The sequence below is a fragment of the Kogia breviceps genome, chromosome 1, assembly GCF_026419965.1.
Source record: "Kogia breviceps isolate mKogBre1 chromosome 1, mKogBre1 haplotype 1, whole genome shotgun sequence".
Classification (NCBI taxonomy): Eukaryota; Metazoa; Chordata; class Mammalia; order Artiodactyla; family Physeteridae; genus Kogia; species Kogia breviceps.
In genome coordinates this window covers 36,466,820-36,489,279 of record NC_081310.1, presented here as the reverse complement: position 1 = coordinate 36,489,279, position 22,460 = coordinate 36,466,820, and the positions used below count along the sequence as shown (strand labels likewise).

General features: G+C 37.3%; 1 protein-coding gene across 6 annotated transcripts in view; it reads left to right on the top strand.

Moving 5' to 3' along the window:
* Positions 1-22,460, top strand: part of CHML (CHM like Rab escort protein) — a 261,691-nt gene that overhangs the window by 175 nt on the left and 239,056 nt on the right. Inside the window, exon 2 of one of the 6 annotated variants that reach the window (XM_067030667.1) lies at positions 16,847-16,935. The exons of the other annotated variants lie outside the window; for them this stretch is intronic. The gene's annotated coding sequence lies outside the window, so the exon portion shown is untranslated. The remainder of the gene's footprint in view (positions 1-16,846; positions 16,936-22,460) is intronic. 6 annotated transcript variants of the gene reach the window in all.

Sequence of the window (22,460 nt, the reverse complement as noted above, 5' to 3'; positions counted from 1 at the left end):
TCCCGACTGCGGCCTCAGGTCCCAGCGCTGAAGCTCTGAGAGGTCTGCAGCGTGTTTGTGTTGAGGTTTCTAAACTTTAAAAGGGTCCCTGCTGGAATTGTCCCTAGTCCTTGTGTTGTCCTGCTAACCCTGGTTCTTGACAGGCAGCTGCACGTTGGCTCCAGGGACACAGAAAGTACAGTTTGAGATATTTATTCCCTGGACCCTTCCTGTAGACTTTGGCAAAGGGAGGGAGCGCTTACTAAATAATTTAACTGATAAGTGACAGAGTCTTTCCTTAACGGGGCTGACCAGGCTTCTCTGCCCTCTTCGCAAAGCCTCAACCTTGGCATGTAAAGACTTGAACAAACACTAACATGGTCTTTTAATATCAAATCCACATCCCTCTAGTGACCCCAGCCCCATTTGAAGTGCCTGCCTGAGAAAGCTCAAGGGTGCCAAAAGAATTTAGCATTTGTTCCGGTCAACATCCTAAGATAGGATCTCTACCCCCAAGTTTCTAGGAGGGGAGGAGCCTAACTGCCATAAATTCTGGTTAGCAATCCCAGGTGAGTCTCCAGTTCTCCTTCCCGATTCTTTTTTGTTTTTCACTCCCTGCCTCTACTGAGCCACCACTCACATACACCCCCATTTCCTCTTGTAACTACCCAGTAACTTATGTACAAATCCAGGGTGAGTTCATTTCATGCTTGACAATTTTCCCAGTTGCAATATAGTATTGACTAAAATCTGTCCTGACTACTTTACCTAGTGTCCAGCTTTGTTTACCTTTGGCCTGGGGAAACTATAACCAGTCATGAAAATGGGCCTATGGTGCACAGACTTTAAAGACGTTTGTGACTTTGGTGGCGGAAGCTTCAAGTCCTCATAATGCTGTAGACCTGGTTACTGTCTTCTTAGAAATATTGTGGTAAAAAGAAATTGGGAAGAACCTTAGGTCAGACCACAGAGTATACTCTGGGCCAAGAGATGGGCACGAATGATAATTCAGACTCAATTTAAGCAGTTAAAGGGGAAGAAGTGATCACATTTTTTAAAATGCTCCCTTTTTGACTGCCTACTGTATGTTTCTCTCAGGTTTCTTTTTAAAGTCTTTTCATGATTTAGTGGGAGCAAGGCTGCCTCCCCTAGTCTGGTCTGAACAGCTGAGGCTAGGAGAGGAGGTCAGAAAAATTATCTTCCCTTGTGATTCTAACAGCTGAACAGTGGTAGACCTCACTCTGGACCAGCTTGGAGTTGACTGTAGTGGAACGTGGGGGACAGTTCCAAACTGTAGGTTGAAGAGGAACTTAAGTGTGAGTGGGATGTGTTTGTCAGTAGTCAGTTTGGACTATCTGCTGTAAGTACTGCTTCAATATGTCTGATCCAAACAAGAGTATGCCACACGTGGGGGTCTTAGGAAGGAGCCCAGATATCAAAAATGTGCCAACAGCATCATGAAACTAACATAGGTTACTGCCTTACACACAACCCTTATCTTTATTACTAATTTGACTCCAAAGGTACCAGACTGGATTCTTGGCTTCAGTGTTTAAAAACTAAAAAAGAAAACACCAGTTAACAATGATTTCATAAACAGAAGATTTTTTTTTCTTTGCTAAGATAAAACCATTTGAATCCATTCATACAATTACTTACTACACGCCTTTGGTGTGCCTGTCAGTACTAGGTGGTATGGGGAACGCAAAGAACTGGTTGCTGTCTTCAAGCAAAGTAGGATCTAATTCTGTAGACAAAACGTATATTCACTAAAAAATTAAATCATAACTCATGATGATGTGTTATTAAATTCGGAAATGAGTGGTACACACCACAAATTATCAGCTTAAGATTCAGTCTTAACAGCTCTATGAACTCTTCCCTGACATGTGCCCAAACATCCTGTGATGTTTGGCCTCTGCCCTGACCCTTCTCATACTATTTTATTTGACTTTGTCCCCCAGATTTACCAAATAATAATACAGGCCCAGTTACAGATGAATTTCAGATAAACAACAGATATATTTTTAGTATAAGTATGTCTAGTGCAATATTTGAGACATATTCTAAAAAAAAATTCCATGTTTATCTGAAATTCAGATGTACCTGGACAGCTGTATACATACCACATCTTTATCCATTCACCCATCAGTAGACACTTACGTTGTTTTCATATCCTGACTCTTGTAAATAATGCAGTAATGAACATAGGGGTGTATATAATTTCCAAAGTAATGTTTTCAGGTTCTTTGAATAAATACCCAGAAGTGGAATTGCTGGGTCATATGGTAGTTCCAATTTTAAGTTTTTGAGGAATCTCCATACTGTTTTCCATAGTATCCACACCAATAGTGTACAAGGGTTCCTTTTTCTCCGTATCCTCTCCAACATTTATTTCTTGTCTTTTCGATAATAGCCATTCTAACAGATGTGAGGTGATGTATCATTGTGGTTTTGATTTGCATTTCCATAATAATTAGTGTGGTTGGACATCTTTCTATATGCTTGTTGGCCATTTTATGTCTTCTTTGGGAAAACGTCTATTCAGATCCTCTGCCCATTTTTGTATTGGGTTGTTTGGGTTTGTTTTTTGGTTATTTTGATGTTGAGTTGCATGAGTTTTTTATATACATTTTGGATGTTAACCCCTTAACAGCTAAATGATTTGCAGATTTCTTCCCATACTGTAGGTTACCTTTTCATTTTGATGCTGGTTTCTTTCATTGTGCAGAAGCTTTTTAGTTTGATGTAGTCCCATTTGTTTATTTTTGCTTTTGTGTCACTTGCCTTTGAAGTCAGATCCAAAAAAAACTCACGAAGATAGATGTCAGTGAGGTTACTGCCTATGTTTTCTTCTGGAAATTTTATGGTTTCAGGTCTTACATTCTAGCTTTTAATCCATTTTGAGTTAATTTATGTATATGGTATAAGGTAGTGGTCTAGTTTCATTCCTTGCACATGGCTGTCCAGTTTTCCCAGCACCATTTATTGAAGAGACTATCCTTTCTCCATTGTATGTTCTTTGTACCTTTATTGTACATTAATTGTCCATATATGTATGAGTTTATTTCTGAGCTCTCAATTTTGTTCCATTGAGCTGTGTGTTTGTTTTTGTGCCAGTACCAATCTGTTTTGATATCTATAGCTTTGTAGTATAGTTTGAAATCAGGAAGTGTATACCTCTAGCTTTGTTCTTCTATCTCAAGATTATTTTGCCTGATGGGAATCTATTGTGGTTCCATACAAATTTTAGAATTATTTGCTCTAGTTCTGTGAAATATGCCATTGGAATTTTGGTAGTTTGCATTGAGTTTATGCTGCTTTGGGACAGGGACATTTTAACAATATTCTTTCATCCATGAACATGGAATATCTTTCCATTTATTTGTGTTTTCTTTAATTTCTTTCATTAGTGCATTATGGTTTCCAGTGTGTAGGTCTTTCACTTCCCTGGTTAAATTTATTCCTAGGTATTTTATTGTTTTTGATGTAATTGTAAATGGGATTAAATGGGATTATTTTTGTTTCTCTTTTTGATAGTTTGTTATCAGTGTATAGAAATGTTACAGATCTGTATGTTGATTTTATAAACTGAAACTTAACTGAATTTATTTATTTTAACAGGTTTTTGGTGGAGTATTTAGGATTTTCTAAATGTAGTATGTCATCTGCAAAAAGGACAGTTTTGCTTCTTCATTTATGATTTGGATGCCTTTTATTTTTCTTGTCTAATTGTGATGAGGACTTCCAATGCTATGTTGAATAAAAGTGGCAAGAGTGAGCATGCTTGTCTTGTTCCTCATCTTAGAGGAAAAGCTTTCAGCTTGTTACAGCTGAGTGTGATGTTAGCCGTGGGTTTGTCACTTATGGCCTTATTATGTTGAGGTACATTCTCTCTATACCCCCTTTGTTGAGAGTTTTTATCATAAGTGGATGTTGAGTTTTATCAAAATTTTTTTGCATCTGTTGAAATGATCATATGGTTTTTATCCTTAATTTTGTTAATGTGGTAATCATTGATAGGTATGTACTTATTGCCATTTCATTGTTTTCTGGTTGTTTTTGTAGTTTCTCCCTGTTCCTTTCTACTCTTTCTGTCTTTTCTTGTTTCTTGATGGTTTACTTTGGCATTATGTTTAGATATGTTTAGTTTTCTTTCTCATTTTCTTTTGTATAATTACTAGAAGTCTTTTTGGTTACTGTGAGTGTCACCTATAACATCTTATGTAAGTAGTAGCCTGTTTTAAGTTGGTAGCAACTTAAATTTAAAGATATTCCAAAGCTTTATCTTTTGCCACCCTCCCCTGCATGTTTTGTGTTTTCAGTGACACATTTTACATCTTTTTATTTTATGCATTCCTGAACTATTTATTGTAACTTAGTTAATTTTCCTACTCTTGTCTTTTAACATTCATACTTGCTTTACAACTGATTGATCCACTATTTTTATTAATATTTTCCTTTTCCAGTGAGATTTTTACTTCCGCATGTTTTCTTATTATTATTTAGTGCCATTTCTTTTCAGCTTAAGGAAGTTCCTTTATCATTTCTTGTAGGGCCATTTTAGTGAGGATGAACTCCTTTAGCTTTCACTTATCTGGGAAACTCCTGATCTCTCTTTCAATTCTGAATGATAACTTGCTGGGTAGGGAATTCTTGGTTGGAAGTTTTTTCCCCTTCAGCAGTTTGACTTTGTCATGCTTCTTCCTTCCAGCCTGTAAAGTTTCTACTGAAAATCTGCTGATAGCACTATGGGGTTTCCCTTTTATGCTACAAGTTGTTTTTCTCTTACTGCTTTTAGGATTCTCTCTTTGTCTTTAACTTTTACCATTTTAATTATAATGTGTCTTGGTGTTATCTTTTTGGGTTTATATTTCCTGTACCTGGATGTCTGTTTTCTTCCCCAAATTAGGGAAGTTTTCAGTTACTATTTCTTCAATTAATTTTTCAGGCCCTTCCTCTTTCTCTTCTTCTAGAACCTTATAATGTAAATGTCATTCTGCTTGATGTTATCCCAAAGATCCCTCAAAATGTCCTCATTTTTAAAAAGTTCTTTTTACATTTTGCTGTTCTGTCTGGGTGAGTTCCATTGCTTTGTCTTTCAGTTCTCTGATTCATTCTTCTACTTCATCCAGTCTCCTGTTGAACCCCTCTAGTGTATTTTTCAGTTCATTTATAATTTCTGTTTGGTTCTTTCTTATATTTTCTGTCTCTTTGTTGAAGTTCTCATTATGTTCATTCATTCTTCTCCTGAGTTCAGTAAGCATCTTTATGACCATTACTTTTAATTCTTAAGTAAATTGTTTATCTCCACTTCTTTTAGTTCTTTTTCTGAGATTTTGTCTTGTTCTTTTTATTGGAACATATTCCTCTGTCTCATTTTGTCTAGTTTGCTTTGTTAGTTTCTTTGCATTAGGTCAACTATCCATCTCTTCCTGTCTTCAAGGAATGGATTTATTTAGGAGATGTCCTGTGGGGCTCAGAAGTGCAATCTCACTTGGCTACCAGAGCCAGGCACTCAAGGGTTGTCCTCTGTGTAAGCTGTGTGAACCCTCCTGTTGTGGCAGGGCCACAGCTGCTGCTGTGTGCACTGGTGTGTGGGGCGGCCCCTGGCCAGGACGCAGGGTGCCTGGCTGTGGCTGCTGGACAGCTCTGGTTTTTAAAATATTCTATCTTGCTGAAAGATCATGTACCCTGATACCTGATATTTAATTTGGAAAATATTGCCTCCATTGTTATGAAGCAGTGTATTCTAAGATGTGGAATAGGGGAGGTGATTTAGGGCCCTAGAACTCAGTGATGTGATCACTTGCAGCCTCTCTGGGATGCCCTCCTAACTTTACCTTGTTTCAGGCAAGATTGCTACAGTCACAGCTGGACAGCATCTCCCCAACTGCCATACTTATGCACATGTCAGCACTTTACAAGAAGAGATGTGGGAATGGAGGTTCTTTTCAGTCAGCAAGGGAAGGCCTTTTTTCAGAGCACAACTTCCCTCCAAGCCAGGGAGACACAGAATTGGGGATGACCTCAAGTGCTGGGTAGGTCAGCATCCTTTTGTCCTAGAGTTGTGAGGACTGTGTTTTCATATTTTTCTCTGTTGAACTCAATATGAATGTTTGAAATGGGGTTTTTAAAGTATAAGAGATAGTTATGGAAAAGTGAGCAGAGGTGGTGATGGTTATATAGACATAGAACAGAATGCTTTTTTGTCTGAGTGATTATTAACAGTTCTAGTTTTCTGACTGAGGAACTTATTTTTTAGCTCAATTAGATTAATTTATTTACACTTAATTGTTATTACATTTTTAGATTATTTTAACTGAATGGCTTTTTCATTGTATTTTTACAGTTACTTTTATTATGTCAAGTGATTCTTATAATGTTAATATGAAATTTGCTTTTTAAATAAATTTACGTTAAATATGAGTCAATGTAAAGAAAACCTACTAACTAAATAATAGGACAGGTGTTTCTTATTTATGGCAAATATGGGAGTTTCCAAAACAGTCATTTCTCTCTTCTTCAAAATTACCCTTTGGCTATTGTCCCATTTCTCAGCTCCCATTGTAAAATTTCTTGAAAGAATTGTGTGTACTTGCTATATCATATTCTTCCATTCATTACTGTATATTTTTCTTTTTTAAATTTTTTGTATAACACATGTACAGAAAGGTTCGTAAATGCTAAGCAAATTACCACAAAATGAACATACATATTACCTCCACTCAACCCTCCCAAAAGACCCTTTGTATCCCCCTTTCCAATAACAAATATCTCTGTTCTCCTCAAAGGCAACTGTAATCTTTCTTCTAACTGTATGAAATAATTTTGCCTTTCTTGTAAAGTTTATATAAGTGAAATCATGCAGTTTTTTTTCTTTAGCTTTGGCCTTTTTTTGCCTAATACTGTGTTTGAGAGTCATCCATATTATTGAAAGAACCTATAGTCTTTTTTCTTTTCTGTTTCTATGTGCAATTCCATTATATAAATGTAATTTATCCATTCTACTACTAATAGATATCTGAGTTGTCTCCAGGTTTGGGCTATTATTAGTAATGCTTCTATGGACATTCTTGTGTCTTCAATTCCTGATGTTCTTGCTGCTGCTTACTCTACTTAGCCACACTAGTTTCCTTGTCATTCCTTGAACTTTCCAGATACACACCCACCTGTAGGCCTTTGCATGTGCTGTTCCTTCTTCCTAGAATGTTCTTCCACTAGATATCCACATGACCTGCTCCACTTCTCTTAGGCCTTTGCTGAAAAGGTTCCCTCTCAGTGAGGCATTCTCTAACCATTAAATTGTAATTCCTCTGCGTACCCTGGGTCACCCAAATTTCCTTTTTCTGACTTTTTTTCTCCATGTTACCTTCCATAATTTGGAATATTATGTATTTTAGTAATCTATTTGTTCACTGACCCTCTCCCTTCCCACTACAATGAGAGCTCTACAAGGGCAGAGAGTTTTGTCTGTGTAAGCAGCTCTTTGCAGGAAATTGCCCACAGCAGGAGATCTCTTTTTTCTTGCCACTTTAGCAAAGCTTTGTTGTAACTAATCTTAAGCCAGGCACCCCCATACTCTACTCATGTCCAGCCTAAGCACACCTTTCAGATCTTTTGATCACACAATATGTTGCTTAACCTGTTGGTTCTTTTCATAGATCAAAGAAGTAAAAATGAAGAATAAATAACCAACAGATAACCAGATCACTCCCCTACCTTCCCCTTCAGTAATCTTGCGAACAAACTGTGTGAATGAGGTAGCATTTATAGAAAGATCAGGAGTCAACAAGCTTCCACACAGTAGGAGATGGCTACAAGTATGACTCCCTATGTCTGTGATTAACTGAGATTACTTCCCCTTTTCCCTTTAAAAACTTTCAAGGCCAAGCAGAATCTTCAGAGTTGGTTTTGGGGGACATGAGTCTGCCTCCTCCCCATATTGCCAGCTTTTCTGATTAAAAGCAACTTCCATTCTACCAACACTTGCCTGTTGGACATTGATTTTCGAGCAGCAAGCAGCCAAACCTGAGTTTGGTAACATCTGTATTCTGTAATACTACCTGGCACAGAGTAGATTCTCAGTAAATTCTGGTTGAATGAATGAATATTGAAATTATATACTAGGGACTTCCCTGGTGGCACAGTGGTTAGGACTCCCTGCTCCTAGTGCAGGGGGCCCAGGTTCGATTGCTGGTTAGGGAACTAGATCCAACATGCATGCCACAACTAAGAGTTCACATGCCACAACTAAGGAGCCCATGTGCCACAGCTAAGGAGCCCGTGAGCCACAACTAGTGAGCCCACCCAGCACAACCAAATAAATAAATAAATAAATATTTTTTTAAAAAGAAATTATCTACTAGCCTGTATCTGAAAGTAGTCACTGATATTTTTAGAACTTTGGGTAATAAAGCTATTTGCAAAGTTACTTGACTGTCAAAGAATCAAAAGGTTGTCAACATGAGTATTATTTGAATAATCTGGGACATCAGATGCAAAAAGAATAGATGTAGGTTTTTATTCCCTCCTATGAAGGGAAAATTTTTTTTTTTTTTTTTTTCTTTTTCTCGGTACGTGGGCCTCTCACCGCCGTGGCCTCTCCCGTTGCGGAGCACAGGCTCCGGATGCGCAGGCTCAGCAGCCATGGCCCATGGGCCTAGCCGCTCCGCGGCACGCGGGATCCTCCCAGACCAGGGCACGAGCCCGCGTCCCCTGCATCGGCAGGCGGACTCTCAACCACTGCGCCACCAGAGAAGCCCAGGAAAACGATTTTTAAACAGCCTTTTTTTTTTTTCTTTGCAAAAACCTATGTAGTGCATTTACACAAAATGACACCTCTAAAAAAATAATATAGTTGGTCCCAAAATACACATTTTAGAGAAACTGGCATAGGTATTTGGCAGAACTCTCTTTTAAGGGATTGAAATATTAGAATAAACAGGAAATCTCTATCTTAATCTGTATAAATTATAAGTTTTACTATAAGAGTCCTGAATTATAACACTTAGAAAACACTTAGTATGTTTCAGGTTTGTTGTATATTTTACCTGCTTGACTTGTTTAACACTCATAACAATACTATGAGGTTGGTAAATTTATTATCCCCATTTTACAGATGAGACAAGTGAACCTACAAAGTGATCTGAACTCAAGTAGTTTAGCTATAGACTATGTGCTTTTAATCATTACCTTTCAATGGCTACTATATGTACTTATCCATAGAGAAATAGAGATATCAGGTTAACATTTTCAAAGTTATCAATTTACTGATCCCCTTCAGAATTATTTTAGTTTCATTTTTGAGATGATTTGCGAAGAAGAAAGGAAAGGAACTTTTATTTAGAATGTACTGTGTTTTGGGACTTCCCTGGTGGCACAGTGGTTAAGAATCTGCCTCCCAGTGCAGGGGACATAGGTTCGAGCCCTGGTCCGGGAAGATCCCACATGCCGCGAAGTAACTAAGTTCGTGCACCAAAACTACTGAACTCGTGAGCCACAACTACTGAAGCCCACATGTCTAGAGCCCATGCTCCGCAACATGAGAAGCCACTGCAATGAGAAGCCCTCACACCGTAACAAAGAGTAGCCCCTGCTCACCACAACTAGAGGAAGCCTGTGCGCAGCAATGAAGACCCAATGCAGCCATAAATAAATAAAGTATTTTTTTAAAAAGTTCTGTGTTTTGCATGTTGTACCTTATTTAATCCTCAGAATAGGTCTGAAAAGTAACTATTATTGTCCCATTTACAAATGAGAAAACTGAAGCACAGATAAGTAAATAAGCTTATCATAAATACTATATGATGTGAATCAAATGTGATTCAAATCTAGGTCTGCCTCACTCCAAAAGTGTATATTCTTCACAATGACACATAGCTACATGAACTGGCATTACCCAGTGAACAGTGGAAATGAAGGAGAGGAGGTTCAGTACACAGTTTCAGCTGGGAGCAGGCTATAAATGGGGCTGGGGAATCAGGAAGATTGTAGACACAATTCCAACTGGAAATTTCTGGATCCACAGATCTTTTTTTCTGACCTTGGCCCTCAGAGCTATTATACATTCCCAGGTGAGTGCTAAGTAAATGCACGGGACAGGTCTCTGATCACAACCAGGCTAACTTTTCCTTCTTATATGAGATCTTTAATAAATCATACGTCTTGGGGCCCAGTGGCTTAGACTGAGGAAGCTCCTCTTCCTGCTATTGGAGCAGCAATCAAATCTCTTAATGATTCTCAGTGTTACCATAACTTTTTCATGGCCCAGGATTATTCACTTGTCTCAACACTTCAACTTTTTGGTTTGGGGAAAAAAAATACAAAAAGCAAAAAGATCAGAGAAAGCCTCCACTTTCCTGGTACGCGAGCCTCTCACTGTTGTGGCCTCTCCCGTTGCGGAGCACAGGCTCCGGACGCACAGGCTCAGCGGCCATGGCTCACGGGCCCAGCCGCTCCGCGGCATGTGGGATCTTCCCAGACCGGGGCACAAACCCGTGTCCCCTGCATCGGCAGGCGGACTCTCAACCACTGCGCCACCAGGGAAGCCCTGGTTATTGCTCTTTTGACTTTAGTGGGAACGTGTGACTTGTAACAGGATATCAAAATAATAGTTCCAAGGTAAGCTGATGGAGGATATTTATTCACCAGATAGCTAGAAGGGATCCTTCCGTTGAAAAACTCAGTAAAATGTAACCTGGAGCAGTGAAACAAACATCAATACATCAATGAAATGTGAAAAAGTAGTAACATTGCTTAATGAGGTGACATTCAAGACTGAAAGGCTCAGCTTGAACAAAGGAGTCACACTTATTACAAGGCAAAGAGTGGTACTTGTGTGGTGAGAGTCAAATTCTACATGAAGCAGCTGCTCAGAATGAAAGAGTAATGAATTTTTGTCTACTTATTGAGCACTTAGCCAGCTGTTCTATTTTCAGAACCAAAAGATAAATAAATGCTTTAATTTCAGCATTTAAAATCTAAAAAATGTTTTTACCAGACATCTGTGGCCAATTTTTCCATTGTCCTTTTGTGTGTGTGTGTGTGTGTGTGTGTGTGTATATATATATACTTATATATATATATATATATGCGTATTTATATGTGTGTAGATGTCTTCTGTTATTCCTTGTATACTACCTTACTTGGTAAAGAGTTTAAACTCTGGACATATATTACTTGGATTAAAATCTAGACTACACAGTATTAGCTGTTCGTTAGCTGACTTTGGAAAAATTTCTTAGTTTATTTTTCAACACTGAAAACTGGGACAAAAATCTAACCAAACTGCTTCGTAGAATTGTGAAGATTAAATGAGGTAATGTAAAGCAAATGCAGTGTCTTAATATTGGTTAAGTGAAAAAAAGCCCACAATACTTAATTGTATAGAGTGATCTATAGTTTGCCAAGAGGTTTCACAAGTTTCTCATTTGGTCTTCTTTTTTATTTTGGCTGCACTGTGCAGCTTTTGGGATCTTAGTTCCCTGACCAGGGATTGAGTCCTTGCTCCCTGCAGTGGAAGCGTGGAGTCCTAACCACTGGACAGCCAGGGAGTTTCCCTCATTAGGTCTTCAGTTACCTGGTGTGGGACTTCCCTGGTGGTCCAGCGGTTAAGACTCTGCGCTTCCACTGCAGGGGGCACAGGTTCAATCCCTGGTCAGGGAACTAAGATTCCACGTGCCACGTGGCACAGCCAAAAAGATAAAAATAAAAATAAGTAAATAAATAATTATTCAGAAATAACTGAATTGGTTAAATAAAAATTGCGCCTGGGCTTCCCTGGTGGCGCAGTGGTTGAGATGCAGGGGACATGGGTTCGTGCCACGGTCCAGGAGGATCCCTCATGCCGCAGAGCGGCTGGGCCCGTGAGCCATGGCCGCTGAGCCTGCGCATCCGGAGCCTGTGCTCTGCAACGGGAGAGGCCACAACAGTGAGAGGCCCGCGTACGGCAAAAAAAAAAAAAAAAATTGTGCCTATGCATATTATTAGCCATTTCTGGAAACTTACTGGGACTTAGAATATTTGGTTACCTAAGGGAAGGAAATTGAAATTTACTGAGCAGAAGTCTTTTGGTTGTAAATGACAGAAACTCAACTCACATTAGCTCTTATAATGAAGTTATCCCCTCGGTTATGGGTTGAATTTGGTCAAATGATATGTTGAAGCTCTAACTCCCAATATTTCAGAATGTGACCTTATTTGGAGATAAGATTATTATGGAAGTAATTACTTTAAAATGAGATCATTAGGGTATGCCCTAATCTAATGTGACTGTTGTCCTTATGAAAAGGGAAATTTGGACACATGCACAGAGGGAAAACAATGTGAAGAGACACAGGGAGGAAATGGCCATCTTCAAGGCAAGCAGAGAGATCTGGAACAGGTTCTTCTTTCATAGTCCTCAGAAGGAACCAATGTGCTGACACCCTGATTTTGGATTTCTATCCTCCAGAACTGTGAAACAATAATTTTTTATTGTTTAAGCCATTTGATTTGTGGTACTTTGTTACAGCAGCCTTACCAAAATAAGCACCTTCGTGTACCTCAGTAGTTCAGGAGTAGCTTAAGGATTTAGATATGGGTGGATCTAAGGAATATAGTGATATCATTAAGATTTTATATAATTCTTCATCTCTTTTTCCTCTGTGCTGCTTTTACTATATTTCATCAATTCTAAAGTGCACATTTTCCCTCTCATTTTCACATCTCTGAAGTCAGCATGTAACTTACATTTTCTTTTTACATTTCTTCATTCTTAGTGGAACATTAAAAAATGGTCTGTCATAATTAATAGCATTTTAGGAAATCTTAGAGTGTTTATGGGCAGGCTCTGCATGTGGGCATTCTTGGCAGCTCAGAGCTTGATATCTAAGTCACTTAGCAACACCCGTGGAACAAGGGAGCCTTTTCGCAATTGTCTCAGCAAATGACCCAGAACAAATGTTCATTGGCTCTAATTGATCTGGCTTTGGTTTATACTCAAGCTTAAAAATCAGAGTTGGATAGGAAGGGGCAGGTAGACTCAGCACCATTGAAATCTCATGACCGAAGAGTAGTAATGGTGTGATTTCCCAAAGATGTTTGTTCACAACCTTGGGAGTTCCCCAGGTGAAATTCAAAACTGACCCCCGTACATGGAGGGCAAGAAAAGACCAAAGAGGTAGACCACTCCAGATTGGTAGGAGGCAGGTTTAATAAACAAGAGGATTTACATAACAGGCTTGTCTTGGGTAGCTTCCACTCCTGCCTGCCAGAATATTAGTCTACTGAGAGGCCTTAACAGGGTTCAGTAACGTATGCAATCCAGATGGTCTCAGCAGCACATGACTGTCTCCAGGTTGTGTCCCTTGAAACAGCAGTTAGTAGGACAATAGTAGGCTGAACATACATTCCAGGGATGGTTGGGGGTAAGGAGCCCAGCTCTCAGGTCAACCAGCAGTCACATTCTCTTGATGACCTCCTCCAAAAAAAAATAAGTGTTGTTACCAAGAGGAGTGCTGAATGCTCTAGAAGGCCTGTATTACCACAAAGTACCTGCCTGTGCGAAGCACTGTCACATTACATGTCCTTAATCACCCTACCCATTTCACTAATCAGGAAACTGAGGCCCAGAGAATGATAGACCTACTGGCAGTGCTGAATGTTACCAAATAGTTACAAAGTGCTTACAGTGTATACGACATTCTCCTAAGGGCTACAAATACAGGGATGAATACTGTCCTTGAGCCTAAGATACTTAAGAGACCAGCTTGTCCTGAAATAAAAGTGAACCACAACAGAAATAGGAGCAGTGTACTATGAAATAATTAAATCTTCCTTGGCAGAAAGGAGGCATCCAATATGGGATAGAAGCTGAGAAAGATTCTTTTCACACTCTTTCTTGCACTTGTGACAAATTACATCAGCGCACCAGGAAACAAAGATATTAAATATTGCAAAGAACCTGGTACATGGAAAGTATGAAATATTTATGGAATGAGTGATTGAAAGAGTGATGTGGGTATCACTTGAAAAAGCTAAATGTCATTAGGACTTGGTGTTTTACAGGCTCTGAGTCTTTAGCTCCATGTGCATTTTTCAGAGTCAGTCATTGTATTCAGGAGTTCCATCTTGCTCATTTCCATCTGATTTCAAGGGGACTTATAGCTCTGAAGTTTGCACTGTCTTTTTCTCTGAATTTTGAATAACTTCCTTCTGTTCTTTTTAGCTATTTCATTATGAATCATCTCCTCATATTAATAGAAACTTGTTTTCCAAAATCTGTTGCATTTAGTTTTCAAAAAATTTTTACCAGGTCATAATTATAGTTCACTACTGCTCTGCTTGATTAGTTTTCAGAAATAAAATATGTAATGACTTTAGAAAACATATAGACTTTTGTAAAAGTTTGGGTCTCAGTTTGTAATAAGATGATATATATTTTCATTTCTACTCTACTGATTTGTGATGATCACATTTTACAATGGCAAAGTAGCTAGCTTGTTTCTACATCACTGCACTCCAAGCATCCTTGCTCTTCCCTCCCCTACTTTCTGGAATCACTCTTTTCCATCTCTGAGATGCTCACTACCCAGTTGTACTTTCATGATATTCAGTGTCATTGATAGGACCCTTGCCCATTGCCACGGCTGATAGTCTCAATTACCTTTACAAAATTAAAATTTGAGTTCATTGACTCTCAGAGTTATTTTGGAGTTGGATTCCTTTTCTATACAAACCACCTCCAGCTGGTCTCTAGGCTGACCTATTTCTGCTCACTGGAGACAAGATCATCGGCTACTGAGACTTGTCTCAAGAAGTGTCTCAGTCATGGTGAACCTACCATATTCCATTGTGAGTCTCTCTCCATTAGACATGGACTTAGGTTTTCTGCATCAAAATTCCTGGAAGATAGTGTAAAATTTGTAAATATTTTTGGCAAAAGCATACCTGGGTTTGTATAAGCCAGATATAATTACCCTAATAAGCCGTTTTATCTTTATAAACCTATCTTCAGTAGCTCTTCAAATGACGTAATTACTTTTCTGACATTTTGGATTTACAGGTTTATCTGTAACTGATACTAGTGAAACGCTGCTATATAACTTCCTAGAAATTATCAGAACCACCTAGAGATCCCTTTTGGGTGGAAACTAGTGATATAAAGCACCTTATGTTTGAAAAGGGCACTTGCTCTATTCATCAAAAATTATCAGATTGAGTGACCTTTTGATATTGAACGTTCATGGAGCACAGATCATCTATTGCTTCTGTCTTACTCTGCACATCAGAGCTCCTCTAAGGATCTGAATGTAGCAGTCAGAATCCTGGTGGACCACAAGCCCACCTTTTCTTTCACTGTTTCTTTGTAAAGGTCTGGCTCCTTAAGATCAGCAAGCATAAGATTGCTCCTGGCAATTTCTCTGTCATCCTTAGGTGCCATTTCTTAGATCAGATGGCATGTCCTTCCTCAGATTACCTGTTCATCACAAGTCAAGATGCCCTCATGCCTCCTAAATCAATGCATATTTTCTAACTATATTGGAAATATATATTTTTGCAGTAACCTTAGGAAAATACAGGAATGTGTAGCAAAGAAACAAAAATCCTCAGTAATACTGTAGTACTACTATTTCTAGATAACTGCTGTTAACATTTGATGTATTTTCTGGCACTGTATATAAGTATATTCTATAATTTTATATGTTCCTCAGATATCATTATTTCATGAGCATGTTCCTGTACAGTAAAAATTCTTTGAACACATCATATTATATATTCCTTCATTATGAATATATCAATGATTTACCTCTTTACCTATTGCTGGATGCTTAGATGTTATCTTTTATTGTAAATAGTGGACATATTTATAACTTTATTATCTTATCCAGTGATCTACTTAAGATAAATTCCTTGAAGAGGAATTGCAGAATTAAAGGGTTTGATTATCTTTATCTTTAATGTTCTTCATATATACTGCTAGGTTGCCCTTCAGGAAAGCATTAGCAATTTAAACTAGCAGCTCTTTATGAATACCTCTTTCAATATTCCCCCAATAACGTAGAATATTTTCATTAAAAGTTTTTTGACTGTATGACAGATGAAAGATGTTATCCCACTTTTTTACATTTTATTTCTTTGGGTACTAAGAAGTTGAACATTGTTTCTCATATGTTTTTTCCTTATTTGCATTTATTTTGTATGTTCACTCTTTATATCCTTTGCCTATTTTTTCTATAAGGTTGTTAAAGTTTTCTTTTTTGATATTGGACCTCAGCTGAAAAGAGTTGAGCTAATGATACTTCTCTTTTCATGTACATTACCAGCCTTACTCCCTTTTATCTTGACTCCTGATTCCCATTTTACTCCCCCTCCCTCCTACTAGGAAACACATAGGCAAGTTTCCTAGTATATTCAGTGAATATCCTTTCATTTATGTAAGTTGTTATAAAATGTGTACTATTGTAAGCATGTATTTTCATAAATCAAATGGTATTACATATTACATTTAATTCTGTTGCTTAGTTTTACTTAGTACAATTTTAATTTTAAAAATCCATTTGTATTGCTCTGTGTATATCTTGTACTTTATTTCTTATTGCTGCAAACTATTCCAGGGTGGGTGCTTTCACCATATTTTCCCCAGGTACTTCTCCAATGAGGGTCACTCTGATGTCTCCCAGATTTCATCTCCACTGTGCCACTGTAAACAATACCACAATAAACATACCTCTGCATACTATACTGCTTTCAAGCTTGTGAGAATTTGGGAAGAATATATGTAGAGATATAGACACACACACACATACACAAACACACAACACACACACACGAGTGGAATTGCTAGGTCATAGCAAATTTGACTAACCTGCCAATTGGTTTTCAGATGGTATTTCCAGTATGAATTCCCACCAGCAGTGCATGAGAGTTATGAAATCCCTACATTCTTTCTACACTTACGGTCCACTCTAACAAGTAAGAGTGATAAATTATTGTTTTAATTTGCCTTTCTCTGACTGCTAATGAATTTGAACATTGCTTTTTAGGTTTTCTCTTGTGTATATTGATAGCCTTCACACATTTTTCTATGTGTTTCCTGTTTTTTTCTGATAGATTTCCAAATCTCTTGTACATTTTGCTCTATTTGTAGGCCATGTTTGAAGTTTTCTCGTTTATTTTACTTTTAATTTTATGATGTTTTATACATTTCTAAGTTTTAAATTTATTAGGTAGTTAATGCTAATATTTTTATATGATTTCATCCAGTGCATTTATTTATGATATTTGACAAAATAGTTTTTTCTTTGTTTTCTTCTGTACTTTCAATCTATCTGCTTTGTTGCTTTCCCAAAATAGTTCTCTGTAGAATGTCAGTTATTCTAAAAGTGTGTTGTCACTTTTGATCCACTAGAGGCCAGCACTTACTTGAAAGAAATTGATGTCCCTTCCTAAAATTCATATTCTTTCCTCTCTGAAAGGAAGGAAACTGGCAGAAAATAAGTAATTTCATTTAAATTAAATGACTGAAAATTATATAGAAGAGAAGAGTCTGGACAAAATGAAAGGACTATTTTTAAAGACAACAAATTATAATAAAAGGATTCAGGGCTTCCCTGGTGGAGCAGTGGTTAAGAATCCACCTGCCAATGCAGGCGACATGGGTTTGAGCCCTGGTCCGGGAAGATCCCACATGCCACGGAGCAACTAAGCCCGTGTACCACAACGACTGAGCTTGCACTCTAGAGCCCACGAGCCACAACTACTGAAGCCCACATGCCTAAAGCCTGCGCCCCGCAATGAGAGAAGCCACCGCATTGAGAAGCCCGTGCACCACAGAGTAGCCTCCACTTGCCGCAACTAGAGAAAGCCGGCACGCAACAACAAAGACCCAACACAGCCAAAAATAAAATAAATGAGTTTTAAAGTAAAAAAATTTTTAAAAATAAAAGGATTCAAAGTTGTTTTTTACTGAAAAAATAAAAGCAAAAAATACAAATAAAGTAGTTTAATTTTTTTTAATTGACAGAAGAAAGTTTTGGTTTTAAAATAAAAATAAAAATGGTCTAGCTTCTACTCAAAATCTACATTAAGCATTAGTAAGAGGTGGGGTAAAAGCAACTTCAGTGACTTTTTCTCCCTTTTCTCTGAAAGGCCAGGAGATGGGACTAACCTGCCTCCCATATTGTGTAGGGCTCCTACACAGATGACTGAGTAGAAAACAGTTCACACACACACACACACACACACACACACACACACACACACACACACACCAGTTTTAATTAAAATGAGATGATCTGTAAGAAAGGACCATGCTGAAGGACCATGCTGGCCCTGAAGCAGTCATTGAAATGTCCCTCCTCTCTGAGTCCCATTTGCATTCTTAAAATTATATTTATCACACAAAAGCAGACAAGTCCACAAAGGGTAGGAAGGAAGAAGAGAAAGAGCTAAAGGAAGGAGGGAAGGAAGGAAGGAAAGCATGGTGAGGGAGGGTCAACTAGCAAGACTGCAGTTCTAACCTATGAAAACACAAGGGACAGCTAAAAACTGTTCTTTACATATAGATAACTGCTTGCGTTTGGACCTGGAACCAACAATCAAGATCAAATGATAATTTAACTGAGCAGGACCCTATGGGGCCTTCCTGGGACAGACCCCCTCTCCCATATCCTCTGCTTTAGCTCCTCTCTGAAGTACCTAGATAACAGTATCTGATACACATTTCCTGACTAGTTTTATAGATGCTAAAACCTCCACCAAATGGAAGAGTTTAGCTACTTGATCACCATGAGCACATAGCCCCCAGGCCTACTAGAACCTAAGGCTTGATAATGTTAACCCCTGTGACACTGCCCTGTTACCTCACCGTCAACCAATCAGAGAATGTGCAAGAGCTGATCCCATACCCTGGGACTCAGAGAATGTGCAAGAGCTTATCCCATACCCTGGGACTCCCGTCCCTCACCTTGCCTTTAAAAATGCTTTGCTGAAACCCATCATGGAGTTTAGACTTTTTGAGCACCAGCTCTCCTGGACTCCTTGTATGGCACCTTATAATAAATGCGGCACTTTCCTTTACCACAACCCAGTGTCACTAGATTGGCTTTACTGTGCATGGGCAAGCTGACCCAAGTTTTGGTTCAGTAACAATAGCCCATGTGCAAAACACTATAAAACATAAGGTACTATTATTACAAGGATGGATATGGCAGTTAGGGACTTGGCTTCTAGGTGCCTTTCATGAATGAGATGGCTGGAACATATCAAGTATGAGAGCTCATGCTACAAAAAGAAGTTATTTTTATATCAATTAAAATAAATGCATGAAGGATTTATATTTGCATATAAGACAATAAACATTTTTTAATTGACTAAGAATCTTTAAAAATAATTTACATTATACAGAACTTTTCTGTTAATATGATTCTGCTTCCTTTTGATTTAGTACCTATAAAAACTAAGTATATATAGCAATAAGAATATATTTACAAGTAAACAAGTTACTTTCTAAAGTTTATTTTATGTAATTACTTTCTAAAGTAATATGTACAAGGCAGAAAATGCAAATACTACAAAAGGATTTTCTTTCAAAAGCATACTATTCTGTCCGCATCCCCATGTCTCCCAGTTTCACCATCCAGAGGTAACTGTTATTGCCAGTTTCTTGTCATCAATATGTATGGATTTTTTTACTTTTTGCAGAAATGGTATTATGCCGTATGAATTGTTCCACACCTTGCTTTAAAACACCACCACCACCACTACCAACAATAACTACTTAAGATAACATTATTTGGACTTCATTTCAGGTCAGTTAGAACAGAATGGAATATGCCTTATTCTTTTTAACATTAGAAAGTATTCCACTGGATGAATGTACCAGAGTTGATTTGTTTAAGTCTTCTGTCTTCTATCGAAAGATATTTAGGTTGTTTTCAGTCGTTGGCTATCAAAAATGATAATTCAGTGATTTTGTGAAAACATATAGTCTTTTGTAGGAATATAATTTAGAAATAGAAATCTAGAAGAGGAATTGATAAATCAAAAGATGTGAATATCTTAATGTCTACAGATACTGCCAAAATTGTGCTTTAGATGGAGAGTATCAACTTATATTCCCACTACAGGATTGCCTTGCCCACCTTACTGTCTCTAAGATTGCTTTTTATCAAATTTTTAAATTCTTTTCCAATCTGTTGGGTGAAAAAAGAAATCTTATTGCATTTCTCCTATTATGGGTAAAAAGTTCAAAATCTTTCTATTTTAAAACCATTTGTAATATTTTCAGTGAACTGATTATGGGTTTTCTTGCCCCTTTTCCCATTTTCCTATGTTGGTTGTAAGACCTTTTTAAAATGATTTCTAGATCCTTATGTAATATGGAAATTAGCCCCTTGTTTTATGTGTTGATAATCATTATCCTGAGTTTATTAGCAGAAATTTAAAAATTTTAAGTAGCAAAACTATCAATCTTCTCCATATGGCTTTTGGGCTTTAAAATGTCTTCTCCAGTCAGACTATTTTAAAATTCTTCTGTATTTTTTTCCAGTACTTTTATTATACTTCTTAACTCTTAAATCTTCAACCCAGTTAAAATTCATTTTGATGTAGGAAATGAGGTTGATACCTAGAATATTTTCTCCCAGATGGCTCCCCAATAGTTTCTGGCCTATTTATTGACAATTCATCTTTCCCCATTGATTTGAAGAGTCTGTTTCTTAAAACTATTCCCCAGATATATACCTGTTTCTAGACTCTTCTACTGATTGATATTTATATTTCTATGTGCATGTAGCAGTCTATTTTGATTACTGTTGCCTTATAACATGTTTTAAAATTAAGGATGCCCACTGTCACCACTTCTATTCAACATAATACTAGAAGTCCTAGTCAAAGCAGTTAGTCAAGAAAAAGAAAAGACATCCAAATCTGAATGAAAGAAGTAAAATTGTCTCTATTTGCAGATGACATCATCTTATACCTAGATAACCCACAGACTCCACACACACACAAAAAAAAAACGTTTTAGAACTAATAAAATAATTTCAACAAGGTTATGGAATATAAAATCAACATACAAAAATCAGTTGCATTGGGTTTCCCTGGTGTTGCAGTGGTTAAGAATTTGCCTGCCACTGTAGGAGGCACAGGTTCAAGCCCTGGTCCAGGAAGATCCCACATGACACTGAGCAACTAAGCCTGTGCGCCACAACTACTGAGCCTGCACTCTAGAGCCCATGAACCACCACTACTGAGCTCACGAGCCACAACCACTGAGCCCATGCACCACAACTATTGAAGCCTGCACAGCTAGAGCCTGTGCTCCACAACAAGAGAAGCCACCACAATGAGAAGCCTATGCACCACAACAGAGTAGCCCCTGCTCACCGCAAGTAGAGAAAAGCCCACGTGCAGCAATGAAGACCTAATGCAGCCAAAAATTAATTAATTAATTAATTTTTAAAAAATCAGTTGCATTTAATACACTAAGAACAAACTGAAAGGAAATTAAGAGGACAATTTCATTTAAAATAGTATCAAAAATAACAAAATATTTAGGAATAAACTTAAAGGAGGTGAAAGATTTGTATACTGAAAACTATAAAAACATTGATAAAAAATTAAAGAAGACACAAATACCAATGTACCTCAGAGATAATGCAGGTTTGTTTCAGATGATTTCCATAAAGTTGATATTACAATAAAGCAAGTCACATGAATTTTTTGATTTCCCAGTGCATTCAAAAGTTATGTTTACACAATACTGTAGTCTATTAAGTGTGTAATAATAGCCTTATATCTGAAAAAACAATATGGTATTGTGCACTTTAAAATATGTTGAGATAGATCTCATGTTAAGTGTTCTTACCCCCAAAAAGAACTCAGAAAGCCAAAATCCTACAAAAGAACAAAAAGAAAATTTTGAAGGTGACAGATATGTTTAGTACCTTGGTTGTGATGGTATCACAGTTGTATACATCAAGATATATACATTAAATGTGTGGAATTTTTAATATATCAGTTATATCACTGTAAAGCTAAGAAATATATCTGGAAGGGCTAGTCCCTGAAACATATAAAGATCTTTATTTTCTCCCTCTAAACATTAGAAGTTTGCCTTAAAACATTTGTTATTTTTATTCATCAAAGTTCAAATATTAGCTTAGGGGGGATTTTCATCGTTACAATACTTTGACTTCTCAGCCAAAAACAAATACTATTCTATTTAAGTGTTTCATTTATATCCCTTGATTTAATTTTTTTAATTAAAATTTTAATAGAGGGCTTAAATTGTTTAATACAGATCTTTAATGTTTGTTGTTACATGTATTCCTAAGCAATTAATACTGTAATTGCTGTTGTATATATTTTTTCTTCCATTATATGTTACTTAATTGTAGTTTTTATATTGGAAAGTTATTGATTTTTTTGCATTTATTTTGTACCTAGACAACTTACTGAATTTTCTTCTTGTTTATAATGGCTTTTGAGTCAAT